Source organism: Galeopterus variegatus, unplaced genomic scaffold (genome assembly GCF_000696425.1).
Source record: "Galeopterus variegatus unplaced genomic scaffold, G_variegatus-3.0.2 Scaffold4344, whole genome shotgun sequence".
Taxonomy (NCBI): domain Eukaryota; kingdom Metazoa; phylum Chordata; class Mammalia; order Dermoptera; family Cynocephalidae; genus Galeopterus; species Galeopterus variegatus.
In genome coordinates, this window is record NW_007730455.1 from 102,597 (window position 1) to 117,761 (window position 15,165).

The 15,165-nt window shown below is 42.0% G+C and overlaps 1 pseudogene; it reads left to right on the forward strand.

Moving 5' to 3' along the window:
• Positions 1 to 255: 255 nt before the first annotated feature.
• LOC103602902 lies at positions 256 to 1,040 on the forward strand (annotated as a pseudogene).
• The last annotated feature ends 14,125 nt before the right edge of the window (positions 1,041 to 15,165 follow it).

Consider the following 15,165-nt stretch of genomic DNA (forward strand, 5'->3'; position numbering starts at 1 on the left):
CATCCATGAGGGATCTGCCTGCATGATTCAATCAGTTTCCAACACTGCCACATTGGGGATCAAATTTTCACATGAGTTTTGGAAGGAACAACATGTCCAAACTCCATCAAAGAGATATCTGCACCCCCCTGTTTATTGCAGCACTATTCACAATAGCCAGGATATGGAATCCACCCAGGTGTCCATCAACAGATGAATGGATGAAGAAAATGTAGTACATAAGAAGGTGGTCCTCTTTCTGTGCCTAGAACAGCCATGGCTCATGGTCCGAAGAAATATGTGAAGCAGGTAGCAGTTCTAAAGCATTGGATGCTTGATAAATTGACTAGTGTGTTTGCTCCTTGTCCATCCACTGGTCCCCACAAGCTGAGGGAATGTTTCCCTCTTATCATTTTCCTAAGGAACAGACTTAAGTATGCCCTGACAGGAGAGGAGGTAAAGATTTGCATGCAGTGGTTCATTAAGATTGATGGCAAGCTCTGAACTGATAAAACCTACCCTGCTGGTTGTATGGATGTCATCAGCATTGATAAGACTGGAGAGAATTTCCATCTGATCTATGACACAAAGGGTCACTTTGCTGTTCATTGTATTACACCTGAGGAGGCCAAGTATGAGTTGTGCAGAGTGAGAAAGATCTTTGTGGGCACCAAAGGAATCCCTTGCCCGGTGATCCACGATGCTCCCACCCTCCGCTGCCCTGATCCCCCCATCAAAGTGAATGACCCCATTCAGATTGATTTGGAGCCTGGCAAGATCACCGATTTCATCAAGTTTGACACTGGTAGCCTGTGTGTGATCACCAGATGTGCTAACCTGGGAAGGATTGGTATGATCACCAATAGAGAGAGGCATCCTGGCTCAACATGGTTCACGTGAAAGATGCCAATGGAAACAGCTTTGCCCCCTGGCTTGCCAACATTTTCATCATTGGCAGGGACAATAAACCATGGATTTCTCTTCCCTGAGGAACAGGTACCCACCTCACCATGGCTGAAGAGACAGATAAGAGACTGGTGGCCAAACAGAGCGGTGGGTGAAATGGTCTCTGGGTGACACATTAGAAATGTCTGTGCACTTAATTAAAGATAATTAATTGCTTCTTGGGAAAAAAAAAGAAAATGTGGTATATAAACATAATGGAATACTATTCAGCCATAAAAAAGAATGAGATCTTCTCATTTGTGACAACATGGATAAGCCTGGAAGATATGTTAAGTGAAATGTCAGGCACAGAAAAATAAATACTGCATGTTCTCACTCACAGCTGGGAGCTAAAATATAAATAAACAACAACAACAACAACAACAACAACAACAACAACAACAACAACAAAGAGTGGGTTTGAGAAGCTTTGCCTAAGACTGGGCAGGCTGCATGCATATTAACAGTGTCCAAATGAGGAGACAGGGACTTGGAGAAAATGGTTTAGGACACCTGTTCTGGTTGTTTATGACTGTGTAACAAACAACCTCAACAATTAGTGGCTTAAGACAAGACCATTTATTATACCTTACAGTTTTGACTGAATGATTTTTCTGCCCTGCATGGAATCAGCTGAGGTCACTTGGTGGTATTCAGCTGCTGGGTGGTCTGGGGGGTCCAGGATGGCTTCAGTCACATGCTTGTGCCTCAGCAAGGATGGCTGGAAGGCAGGCTGGGCTCAGCAGGACCCTCTTCCACTCCACACAGTCTGAAGGGCTTTTCCACTAGTCCCTCCAGCTGGGTCGCTGGACTTCTTCTTTGGTAGCTTGGAGTTCCAAGAGCCCAAGATAGAAGCTGACAGCTCCCTAAAGAAAGGACCAGACCTGACATGCCACTACTTCTGCTGCATTCTGTTGACAAAGCAGACGCAAGGTGACCCCATCTTCCAATGGGGAGGAGTGTCAAGAAATTCATGGCCATCTTTAATTCTTCACAATGCTCTTGGGAAGATTAGACCCCAGGCTTTGGGGCTTACAGACTTGGCAAAGTTCTCTGGCTCAAGATTGTCAGGAGAATCCAGCTTCATGGAACCATGCAGTTAGGGACAATAAAAATAGTGCTGCCCATCATGGACTTTATGGACTTTATGGACTTTATCAGGAAGGGCTGCCACCCTACCTACTGTTCAACTGTGCCCTGCACAGAGGCACCTGGCTCAGGTAACCAGCAGACCCCAGAGTCCCCTTGCTAAGTTGTGTACCCTGGGTAGCACGATGCCAAGAGAGGTGGGGCACCTTTTTCTAATTCCCACAAAGGTGCCTTATGGGCTAACAGAGCTCTTGAACACCTGCCACCCCCCAAACTGGATCGTGTAAGAACATCAGGACCTTGAACTTTAGTAACGACTGATGTTTAATTTCCTGCTATCCTTAGGGGATGAGATCTCAGAGCAGGGGTTCCAATGTTTCTTTTCAAACATTTTATGGAGGAAAATCACACCTACTACTCCAATGGCCCAGTGAGGTCTAGGAAGACCAGCAAGTGCTCACCTGCTGCAGTCATGGTTGCTCCCGCTGTTCTCTTTCCTTTCCTCCTGCCTCGTGAACTCTGGCTGATGCATGTTAAATGCATCTGGGAGGCCAGAGCTATGAGAGCCAAGTGCTGGTGACCACAGGGGCTCAATGTTCCCAGGGTCAGCCCAGAGCTGATGGACCAGTCCTAGTAGCTCCTCTTTGGGATTTCATCCCATTCAGATGTCCTCAGGGGGACCTCCTCTGTTCACTTCTAGTCCTTTAACTCAGGGGTCACTGTCTCCTAGTATGCCCAATGAAAACTCTGCATAGGAGAAGGTCAGGGCAGTGCTGGGCACCATGCATCTTAAATGTTTCCCTTCTGTCTGTCCTATAGTTGGCTCTCAACTCAGTTTCCATGCAGTTGTGTAATTGTCCTGGACATACAATCGATACCAAGAAGATTGTGTTTAACCTATTGGCAATAGAAGTAGGAGGTGGGCATCTATCAAAATAATGGTAAAGAGACAGGTCACCAGCATGCAGGAGGAAATCACACAGAAACTGGCAGGAGCTGCAGGGCAAATGAGGCTGACCCATTAACACAGCAGTAGAATGAGGAATTAAAGTCTCTCCAAGGTACCATCAAAAGCTAGCATATTTTATAGATCCCAATAGGTTAAAATCTACAGATTTTCTGTAATCTATATTATAAACTTGTTAGATAATAATTTACAATCCTGCATACTGTTGTGCTGTCAAGACCATGTTAAATTTCCACAATGTTCAACAGTTAATGACACCATTGACCTTGAAGAGAGAAAACTTATTCATGTAGAGGGGTGGGAGAGGAAAACCCCCAAACAGGCTTTCTAAACTAGTCCTCCTCTGACCATTCTGGTTTAGCAGAGAGGGGGCCTGTTTAAAATATTAAACAGGCAGACAACACAGGGAGAGTCTTTGGATTTCCTGAAGAAACTGTTCTCTAAAAGCAGCGGGAGTGTGGGTTTGTTGAAGCTCTAATTGAGGAAGAGATAAGTTATCCTTCTGAGACCTAGACCAAGAGACTTATTTTCTTCTCAGGGAGGTCATTGTGTAAATGCAAAGGAGAGATACACAGATAAACATGAGATGGTGATACAGATGTTTAAAAATTCTCTAAAACTCTGATAGATGAAAACAACAAAAACTAGTTTTTAAATATTCTTTAAGAAGTACTAAAATATTTGGATACAAATAATAAATCCACTCCATTTCGCTTCAGTCTCTTTTTTTAAAAAAATATTTTATTATTTTTTAAATTGGCTCATAATAATTGTACCTATTTATGGGGTACGATGTGGCATTTGATACATGTATACAATGTGTAATAATAGAATCAAGGTATTTAGCATATCCATCACCTCAAACATTGTCACTTCCTTGTTCTGGGAAAATCCCCTCTTCTAGTTATTTGAAATTATACAAAAAACTGCTGTTAACTATAGTCACCTTACAGTGCCATAGAAAACCAGAGATGTTTTCTCCTATTTAGCTGTAATTTTATTGGCTTGTAAAGGGCATGGTAGAAGGCATTGCTCTCTGAGTGATGAGTTCACAAAAGAGTTCCCATAACTGAATGGACAAGTCTTCTGCCATATCTGATCTGGGCACTGGGCAGAGATGCTGAAGGAGTTCTCTGATCAATGGTCTGTGATTCTGAAGAACTGTAAGGAATGGAAGAGGGTAGGTATTTGGAGGCAGGTGAATGCCATTCTAGTGTGTGTGTGTGTGTGTGTGTGTGTGTGCGTGCGTGCATGCGTATCCGTCGGGATTCTCCAAAGAAACAGAACCAATAGGATATCTATCTATATGTATAGATATAGAAACAGATTTATTGTGAGGGATTGGCTCACGTGAGTATGGAGGCTGAGAAGTCCCACAGTCTTCTGTCTTCAAGCTGGAGACCCAGGAAAGCTGGTGATGCAGTTCACTGGAGACCTCAGACCCAGGGGAGCTAATGGCGAAAGTTCTGTCTGAGTCTGAAAGCCCAAGAACTAGGAGTGCCCATGTCCAAGGGCAGGAGAAGATAGGTATCCCTGCCCTGGAAGAGAGAGCAAATCAGCCTTTCCTCCTTCTTTTTGTTCTCTGAGGGCTCTCAACAGATTGGATGATTCCCACCCACCTTGGTGAGGGTGATCTTTTTCATTCTGTCTACTGATTCAAAATTCAATGAGTCAGTTCAATTCAAATGATGTTTTACCAGTTATCTGGGCATCTCTTAGCCCAGTCAAGTTGAAACATAAAATTAACCATCACAGTGTGTGTGTGTGTATGTGTGCATACAAGTATGTGTGTATGTATATTGCATATATACCTGTATGTGTCTATGTGTGTATTGTGTGTATATGTTTGTATGCGTATGTGTGTACATGCATGTGTGTATTGTGTATCATATACATGTGCCTGTGTATATGTGTGTGAATGTATGTGGATGTGTGTGAGGATGTGTGTATATGTAGGGGCGAGATTCACATACTTCGAGTGGAGCCTGACAAGTTTCCAGAGCAATTTATGAGCATAACCAACCAGGCACACCTATACTGTGTGGTTCCTGGGACCTGCAGTTCAAGAACACCTTCTGCATTTGCATGGCCAGCAGCGCCTCCCTCCCCCAACCCCTTTCCTAGTGGCCACAGAACTGACTAGGCAGAGCCATGGCCCAACATTCAAGTCAAGGTTGTAAAAATGGCTTTATCCACAAATATTAAAACTGTAGACTAAAACGCTCACAAAATCTGTCTCTTTTGGGTGTGGCCTACCTCCTACAAATACTGAAAAAGAAAAGTGAAAGAGGGTGGGGCAAAGAGAGTTACTGGTGGTCCAGGAATCCAAAGCCCCTGTATCTTTGACTGTGGTTCCGTTGCCCATCGCTGGCAACTTCCTTCCTCACTTGCTCAGCGTGATTAACCTGTTGTCCACTTAGTGTTGCTTTTGGTAGGAGTATCCTCCTAATTCTTCCTGGTTACTGCTACCTCCCATTCTCCATAAGGCCGATGCCTCCCTGTGGCTTGGCTCTGAATTCGGTGGAATATCTGGCATTGCCCTTCTGTAGCTATCCCCCTCTCTCCCAGTGAAAGGAGCTGTGGTCAGATGTGTCTTGCCATCCCCTGAGAGTAACAACTCCCAGATCTCGGTGGCTTAACAAAATGAACTTCTGTGTCTCATTCACGGTATGCACGGCTTTGCTCTAGGTGGTCATTCAGGGGCTCTAGCTGATAGATGTGGTCTTGCTGTGGCAAGCAGACACTCTGCAATTCGGGGAAGCAGCTGGGGAACTAGGTGCTGATTGAAGGCAGTGTTGAGGCAGGCAGGATGGATGATATGGCAGAAATGAGGAATGCAAGGACTGAATGCTGTGGAGAGCTTGAGAAAGAAAATGATTTCACTTAATGTGATGTCCTCCAGGCTCATCCACGTTGCTGCAGATGACAGGATTTCATTCTTTTTTATGGCTGAGTAGTATTCCATTGTGTAGATATACCACATTTTCTTCATTCATCTGCTGATGGACCCTGTATATTTCTAAGCAGCTAAAAGAGAAGATTTTGAATGTTCTCACCATAAAGAAGTGATAAATGTCTGAGGTGATGGATATGCTAATTACCCTGGTTCAATTATTATACATTATATACATGTATCAAAACATTGCACCATACCCCATAAATATGTACAATTATCATGTGTTAATTAATAATAAACAAATTTTTTAAAAAGAAGGAAATAGCATGTTTGGGGCTTCACACTGTTGACTCGGGTGTAGTCAGAGGACAAAGGAGCTTCTGAGATTTCTTACCTTTGTGATCATCTGGGCCGACACACTCACAGTCATGTGCAGGTCCTGGAAATGTGGGAAGATGAAGTAAATGGAATTCACAGGCTCTCATGTAAAAGTCAGGCACTAAGCAGGAAAGTGGGATCCAAGACTCACATGGGGATGTTGGGGGAATTTTGCCTACTTCGAATCCCCAAACCCCACCAAGCCTCCTTAGAGGGCAGAAGTAGCCTCTCCTCCCTCTTTGTGAACCCCATACACCCACCCCCCAACTTTGACAACTATAAAGTATGTGCAGATGTGTGTGTATATAGGAGTGGGATCCACAGACCTTAAGTGGAGCCTGACAAGTTTTCAGAGCAAATTATTAGTGCAACCAGGCACACCCGTACTATGCAGCTATTTTTTTTTCCTTTTTGTCTTTTTTCGTGACTGGCAATGGATCGCAACCCTCAGTGTCACGCCCGTACCGGACCGGGACCGGCAACGGGACCGCAACCCTTGGTGTTGCACCTGCACCTCGCTCAGCCAGTGAGCGGCCGGTCTGTATGTGGGATCTGAACCCTCAGCGGGAGCGCCGCCATGCTCCCAAGCAGCGCACTGTAGTAGTGCGCCACCAGGCCGGCCCCTACTTAGACAAGTTCTTGCTTCCATGCATTTATACTCATACTGCTCTCTATTTGAAATCCCTTTTCTTTCTTCTCTGGTGAACTCCCATTTTTTTTCTCTTAAGCCCAGCACAACTGCCAGCTCTCCTATAAGACCTTCCTCAACTCCTCCTGGCCAAGTTAAATGCTGCTTTCTCTGTGCTTCCATAGCCAGGACTAGACTACCCTCCTTAGTCTATATGTATATACTCATAAACGTGTATGTGTTCCTGTACCAGGCAGCAACCAAAAAAAAATGTGTATGTGTATGTACACATACAGGTGTGCATATATATTTATATACATGCATACCCACTTATGGATGTACACATATGCATATGTATATGTATATTAGGACAGTTTCGGGAGTACACGTAGCACAGTCAGTGTTCGTTAATATTATGTGTTAAATATTTTTGGAAAGGAAATGATCTAGGATGAGAATGTTTACATCCAGAGGGATAGAGAGAAAAGAAGGTGGGGAAGGAGAGCAGCTACAGAGATCCTGTCAGTGTCAGAAAGAGACCAGAGAGAGATGTAAAAACAGGATGGAGCATCTGCATTTCTGGTTTTTGGGGCACCTGGTTATATGATATACTGCATTTAGAATCAAGAGTTCTAGGACAATACATAAATAAATAAAATGCTAAGGCTGGTTAGCTCACTTGGTAGAGCATGGTGCTGATAACACCAAGGTCAAGGTTTCAGATCCTCTTGCCAGCCAGCCACCAAGAAAAAAAAAAGTTCTAGGATTTAATTCTAGCTTTTATAGTAATTAATTTATAATCAGCAAGTCACTTCAGCACCCCAGGCCTTAATAGTAATAATGACAAAAAAAAAAGTGTCATGGATAAGAGCTAAAAGTCTTCAAGGTTCATAAAGTGTGCCAGACACTGTCCTAAATGCTTAACATGCATTATATAATCCTACAAGCAAAATGTGATATGGAGCTTAACAGTTTAGGGAACATCTTGTTTAGGCTTTTCATCTATAAACTGTTGGTTCTGGAATAGATGAAGCTCTTTAAATTCTTTCCGGTACTTGAGATTTATAACCCAGTCCATCTGGGCTTAATTCAGCCCATTTCTCTGTCTTGTCCTATTGAGTAATAGAGGAAAATTATTTAAGAAATTTCTTTTAGAAGCCTTTCTGATTCTGTTATTTGGTATTTTATTATGGTAGGCCAAGTAATGGCTCCCAAAAAATTCAGGTCCTAATCCCTGAAACCTGGGAATGTTGCCTTATGGCAATTTGTGGACTTTGCAGATGTGATTAAATTAAGGCTCTTGAGATGGAGAGGTCACCCTGGATTATCCAGGCAGGCCCCAAATGCAATCTCAGTGTCCTTTTAGCAGGGAGGCAGAGGGAGATTTGACACAGAAGAGGAGAATACCACATGAAGATGGAGATAGGAGGAATTCAGATGCAAGCCAAGGACTGAGTGGAGCCACCAGGAACTGGAAAAGCCAGAAAGGAGCCTCCCCTAGAGCCACTGGAGAAAAATAGACACCTCGGTGACAGTGCATGGTACCAGTTCTGGATGTCTGGCTTCCAGACGTATGGGAAAATAAGGTTCTATAGTTTTAAGCCACCAAATTTCTGGTAATTTGTTACAACAGCAAGAGAAAACTAATGCAATCTCTCAGGCATCTCATAGCAGTTATGCAATAAGCCTGAGCACACCACTGGATCAAGACACATGAAAAGAAAATTACAGAATAAGAAGGTAAAAGGTACCGATGGCAGAAAAGATGCTCTCCCCATCCCAGTCTGAAGGAAACAAGTGACCAACCACAGGAGGAATGGTTAAAATTGTCACCAACTGACAACCCCAGCATGCCGTGAGCTGGTGTGTGGGAAGGAGACGCGATATCTGGATGTAAATGTGTCTCTGCTAAGTTCTGGCTGCCAGACCTTAGATAGGTCTAAGACTGAGACCTGTGCCTCAGTTTCCTCCCTTGAAGGACTGAGGTGAGGATGATGATAAAACCTCCTCCAAAGGTTGGGAGGAGGACCAAGGGTGTGGAGTGTTCTGCAGGCTGAGAGACTCATGGATACTTGAGGGTGCATGTGCTTGTGGCGTCTGTTCTGATTTGCTTCCCTTCTGCCCCAGGAAACATTCAAATCAGTCACTTCTTTCCAGGCTTTTTAAGCTAACAAAAATAATACCCAAATATTTAGGGTATAAAGTCCCTCTACCTATACATCCATCCTCTGCTTACTTCCCAGAGGTAACCCCCTTTAATAGTTTGGGGGTGTCTTAGTCTGTTTTGTGCTGCTATAATAGAATACCACAGACTGTGTCATTTATAATGAACAGAACCTTATTTCACATACTTCTGGAGGCTGGGAAGTTCAAGATCAAAGCATTGGCAGGTTTGGTGTCTGGTGACAGTCACTGCTTCTAAGATGGCGCCTTGAACGCTGAGTCCTCTGGGTGGAAAAGCAGAGAGAGAGCCCATTCTGAAGGCCCTTTTTATAGCAACATAATTAATTATGCTTCAATAAAATATATATATAAAAGTTGCAAAGGGAAAAAATAAAAAAGAAAAGATTCAGATATAAATAAGATTAAGGAGTGAAACAGGTGAAAGTGGAGAATGAGGAAAGTTAAAGAAAGGAAAACAGAGACTATATTGTGGGTGCTGAGGAGGTCAAGGGATGTTGAGTTAGTCTCTAGGAGTGATTATCCACGTGACATTGAACTCACTCAAGATGATAACACAATTTTGGAAGAGGCCCCATGGCCAGGTCTCAAGTTATTAGGTGAAAGATGAGGAAAGACCAGGTGACTGGTGAAGGATGGTGTGGTGGTAGCTAACATTTGCATGGACTTGCTATATGCTGTGTCTTTTTCTAAGTCCTTTTCATCTATTAAGTTAATTAAACCTCACAATAATCCTATAAGTGAGGTGCTGTTATTAACTCTATTTTTACAGTTAACTCCATTACAGAGTTTGAGCTGTATTTGGAGGGAGAGTGAATGAATTACAGTAGGGAGTGAAGTTGTTAACACTGTTTTACAGCTATCACTCCTATACCACTGTGGAGAATGGTTTGAGAAGAAGCAAGATTTCTAGTGAGGCTAGATAGGAATCTATCGAGTTAAACCAGGAGAAACAAAAAGTGGATTAAAGTGAGGTGCTAGCAGTGAGTGTACAGAAGAGAGCATTTATTGCAGATTATAAGATGGCCAGGTGAGTGACTGATTGAATGTGGAGGTGGTAAAGCATTAAGGATGATTTCTGGTTGGGCAACTGGGGAGATGATATATAATTTTTTTAAAATAAGGGAAAAAGAACAGGAACTTAAAAAAAAGCAATTGTGGAGACTTAGCACTTTTAATAAAGGTATATGAGATTTTTGTAATGTACTCATCTTCCACTTTCTATCCTAAATGCTGTTTATTTATGTATTCCTTCTTTTTTCCTTAATCAGACTTTCTAGATATTATGTCTTTCCAACAATTTAGATCGAAGTTTAATTGAGGAAGTCTACTTTATTTTTGTCTTCTATTTCATTAATTTGTTTGAATCCATCTTAATCCCTTCCTTCTGCTATCTTTAATTTCTGTTGTTCTTTTGGTCTATCCTTTTGTTGCTAATCATGAGGTTTTCTTTTCATGCTTATTTGTTTGTTCTGGGTATAATGTTTTTGCCTGTGATTTTGGTTTGTTAAGGAATTTAGCCCACAGGAGTTCTGTTTTATAACGTTTCTCTTTTTATCTTAATACATGGCTGATCTGATTAGGCAATGCCAGTGTACCAAATTTTATTGGTACGTGCAGGGCCAGATCTTCTCTAGCCCACTCCTCCCTTTTCTGGATCCCAAGCATAGTTACAGGTGGCAAGAGGCCCAGGGATGCCCCACACCACATGAAGGAGATCTGGGTCTGTCAGAAGCCTAGTGTCCCAAACCAGCTGGGGCTAGACTTTTCAGGCAATGGAGGTCTTCCTTGCTCTGGACCTTGTTTTTTCCCTTGGTGCTGCTGCCCTTTAGAGTCATCTTTTCCTTCACTGCAATGAGACAACCGCACACTTAAGTATGGGGGCAAAACAGGGAAAAATTTAGGGGCAAGGAGTGTGCGACCTCCCCCGGGCATTTTCGAATAAACCACATTCTCATAGTCAGTCCCTATCCGAGCCCTGTTTTGGAGAACTGGGACTTACCCGGATGGACAGAGTTTTATATAATTTCACCCACTATATGACACTTATTTTCCCACATTTTAACATTCCCCAAATCAGAATAAACCTTATAATGGATGGAGTCCAGAAGCCTGAGGCCTAGAGGGGTTTAAAGATTTCTCAGAAGTCAGAACGACTATGACAGAGTGTGATCTGGAATTCATGTGTCCGGCAGAGCACAAAACGTTTAACCCTGCTCTTCAGCTGCTGTTTTGATCTTGATGATGTTTTTATTCTTTCTTCATAAAAAACAGACCTTTTTATAGTCTCAAAATGACTTCTGTCAAAATGCATTTTCCAATGTGAACTTTCCTTAATAACTTCACTGATTTTCCACAGCTAAAATGTCTTCAAATCTTTATATTAATTGTTTAATCAAAATTGTTTTTACTTGAGTTGGTTATTGCCTTTCATGAAGTTAGTGTCAATTTCATTCAACTAATGTTTTAGCACCAAATTTACAACGTCTGCCATTGTGAGTCTCATCTGTAGTCAGCATTTCTACCAAGTCCAATTGTTTTAGGTCACAGTTTGCAGACCTTATTTTAAGAAATGATATTTAATTCTTTCTTCAATTGTTAGTCAGTATTTAATTTTACTGTATCTAGTTTTAGCTTTTTCTAGTTTCACTTTGTATTGATTGTATTTTCTTGGATCAATTTTTGCAATGTTGTCAACATGATATGCTTTGATATTGAATCTCTAGCAAATTTTACTGTTTGCAATTTTAGCTGTTGTCAGTTTAACTTGGTATTATTTTTTTCTCCCAATACCTTTCGGTGTGACATGAATAAAGGATGAGAATTTTTATGTATTTCTTGGAACAGAGACCCATGGCAGGGAAAAAAAGGGGCTATGGGAACATAAAAGGATCAGACTAATGTGGTACAACATTCTGGGGGTCAAAGCAATGATGTCAACATGTCCTGTGGTCATAACTAATGTTAGAAGAATTGTGCAGAAATTATCATCTACATGCGGTGGTACATTTGGTACACTGCAGTCTAGCAAACGTCTATTAAATGATGACCATGTATAAGACATTAGACACTAATGAGATGAGTATTATTCTTGTAGACTCCATGACCTAGATATAGAATAAGACAAATAATACACATATGTATGAAGAATGGAAGTAGCTCAAAGATAGAAATTGTTACTCCTGTTGTCTCATCAAGTAGAAGGTCTTGAGGGTCTTCGCAGTGAATATAATTCTTGACCAGGATTTCAAAAAGTATCCTTGCTAGGTGAGGACACACTCCAAACAAAGAAATCCATATGTGTTAAGATGTACAGACATGTGAAACAATATATGTTCAAGAATCTACGGGTGACTTGGTAATGATGAAGTATGACTTCTGTATAAAGGGAGGTAGGAGGAACACAGATCATTTAATTATTTGGAGAGGAGGGTAGATACTGGGCAGATTATGTTATCGTGGGCATCATGCTAAGGAGTATTCTAATCACTGGAAATGGGAACTCTTAGTAGTCTAAGGTAGTTCAAATAATCTGGCCTGGACAAATTGCTGTCCTAGGTTCTGAGGCCTTGCAAATGATACTAACTACTACTGATGATCTGAAAAAGAGTTTGAGAATGTGAGATATGATAGGAAAAAATTGTAATTTTAAATAGGGAATACTTTGGCAAGAACACTTTAGCAAGATTTTAGAATTAGTTACTAATTAAGTGTCTTTTTGAGCTCTTAGAATAAGGAGTTCTAATTACTAGGACCCAGCTTACACTTTTACTCAGCAATAATCATGCCAAGTCACCACCTATCTTAGCACGGAGATGCAATGGAGTGGGTGGAGTATTTGAATTTCATCTAAGGTTATAGGCAGATGAAGAGATGTGGGCTTAAGACAATCAGGTTGGGTATTGAGCAGTCACACTGAATGAGGCCAGGTGAGCAGAGCTGTGCTGTGGAAAGGTTTTCTGAAAAGTGCTGCAGGTCTTCGTCTTCCCCTCTGTTTTTTTTTTTTTTCAATAGAAAGTCCTTTATTTCATTTAGGAAATTTGATTAGGTACTTTTTTTTTCTTCCAAATTTTATTTTATTTTGTCAGTATACAATGTGGTTAATTATTGTGGCCAATTACCGAAGCCTCCCTCCTTCTTCCCTCTCCCCTCTCCTTCCCAACAACCTCATATCTGTTTGCTTGTCGTATCAACTTCCGGGAATTGTAATTGTTGTGTCTTCTCCCCCCCATTTTTTTTTTGTGTATTTATTTATTTTTAGCTCCCACAAATAAGTGAAAACATATGATATTTCTCTTTCTGTGCCTGACTCGTTTCACTTAATATGATTCCTCCTCTGCTTTGTTTCTAAAGGATGAAAGTTTAGAGAATATCTTCATCAAATTTGCAGATGACACAAAACTGGAAAGAGTAAGAAATACATTGGAAGAAAGCAACAAGGACGATGAATGGATTCAAATTTAGTACAAACAATATCTCATGTAGCAGAGGTTGATTCACTAGGAGAAGAAGCTACTCAGAGGAGGTGAATTCAAATATCTCAATGGATTTCCTGGTAAAGTCTAATTAGACCAGGACCCCTGGTCTGGAGGGGATTATTCGGTATACAGATTCCTAGGTCTCATCCTCATACACTGATACAGTTGATTTTTTAGACAGGCAAACCTTGTGATTCTAATACAGGTTATGTATTCACCACTTTTGGAGAAACATAGCGTCAGATTTATTCTTTTTAGTACCATTCATTGTCAACTAAGACAAAGGAATGGCAGCTATAAGGAAATAGATTTGAGCAAACCATTAGGAGGGACCATCAAGTAGTTAGAGCTGCCCAAATGTGGAGCAAATTCTCCTGGAGGGAGTGCACCTTCTGTCATTGAGGAGCTTCAAGCACCACATGGTGATACTCTGGAAGGGATGCTGAGGGCATGCTGGAGTGCCAGTGGGTCACATCAATGACTTACATGGTTCCTTTTCACCTTAAGGGCACCCGGTGGAAAAATGTCATTAAACAGCAACTGAATGACAGTAGGATTGATGATAGGACCTCTCCCCTCGCATGGGCTGCAGGAACATCGATTAGTTGGCTGATGACTGTTGCACAGTTACATCTCTGACCTTCTAGACCATCCGTCTTTCTCTCTTCACCACTTCTAGAGAGTGAGAGGAAGAACAAGAGTCAGGGGAAAAATGTGAAGGAAAAAATAATGAATGAGTGAAATGGGAAAGGTAAGCAGAGAATGCAGGAGCAATAATGAACACCAGGTCAGAACTTGGGAAACTGGGTTTTAGCCCTGGCTCCACCAGAGAGACGTGTGACCCTGAAAATTCCTTGACCCTCTGACAGAAATGTGACTCCATTGTCACAGTCGACTCATCAAACATTTGTTGAGGGATAAAATAGAGAACATGAATTTGACATCAATGAGAAATCTACCTTATTTGGGACCTGGCATGGGAATGACACAGGCATAGGCCATTTATTACTGTCACACAGAGCCTAGCTCTGTGACACAAGGGTCTTGATTATAGACCCAAGAATACCCGTGATCCTGGTGACTGTCATTGCTGGGAGGCTGAGGACAGCAGTGGACAAGGACACTCAAGGACACCACTTTTAGAGTCAGATGATAACAATAGCAACAGTCTTATGTGCTTACCGCATGCTCAGAGCTGTCCCAAGATCTTGCACACACTTGTATAATCTTCCCAACATCCCTGCTTATGAATCAGGTAAGTGAGGACCCAGATCCCACAGCTGGGAGCCAGCAGAGCCAGGATGTGACTCTGGAGTTGCTCATGCTCTTAACTATGACACCTGATTCTGGTTCCAAAAATGGGGGAGTGTCAGATTTCAATGTTTCTCACTGCTTACTACACCTGAAAACATCGGGAGACTCTGAAAGGTTGAGAGAAGAAATGGACTGTCTGGGGACCCAGACCTCAGGATTCCAGAGACGGCTGGGCAGTGGGTTCTTTGGGATTTCTTTGTGTCTCCTGTATATCCAGCCTGGGCACTAAGGAGCCTCAGGACCTGGAAACACCAATGGGCACAGACAACAAAACAAAGCAAAGAAACAGAAAAGGACAAGGCATCTCGCT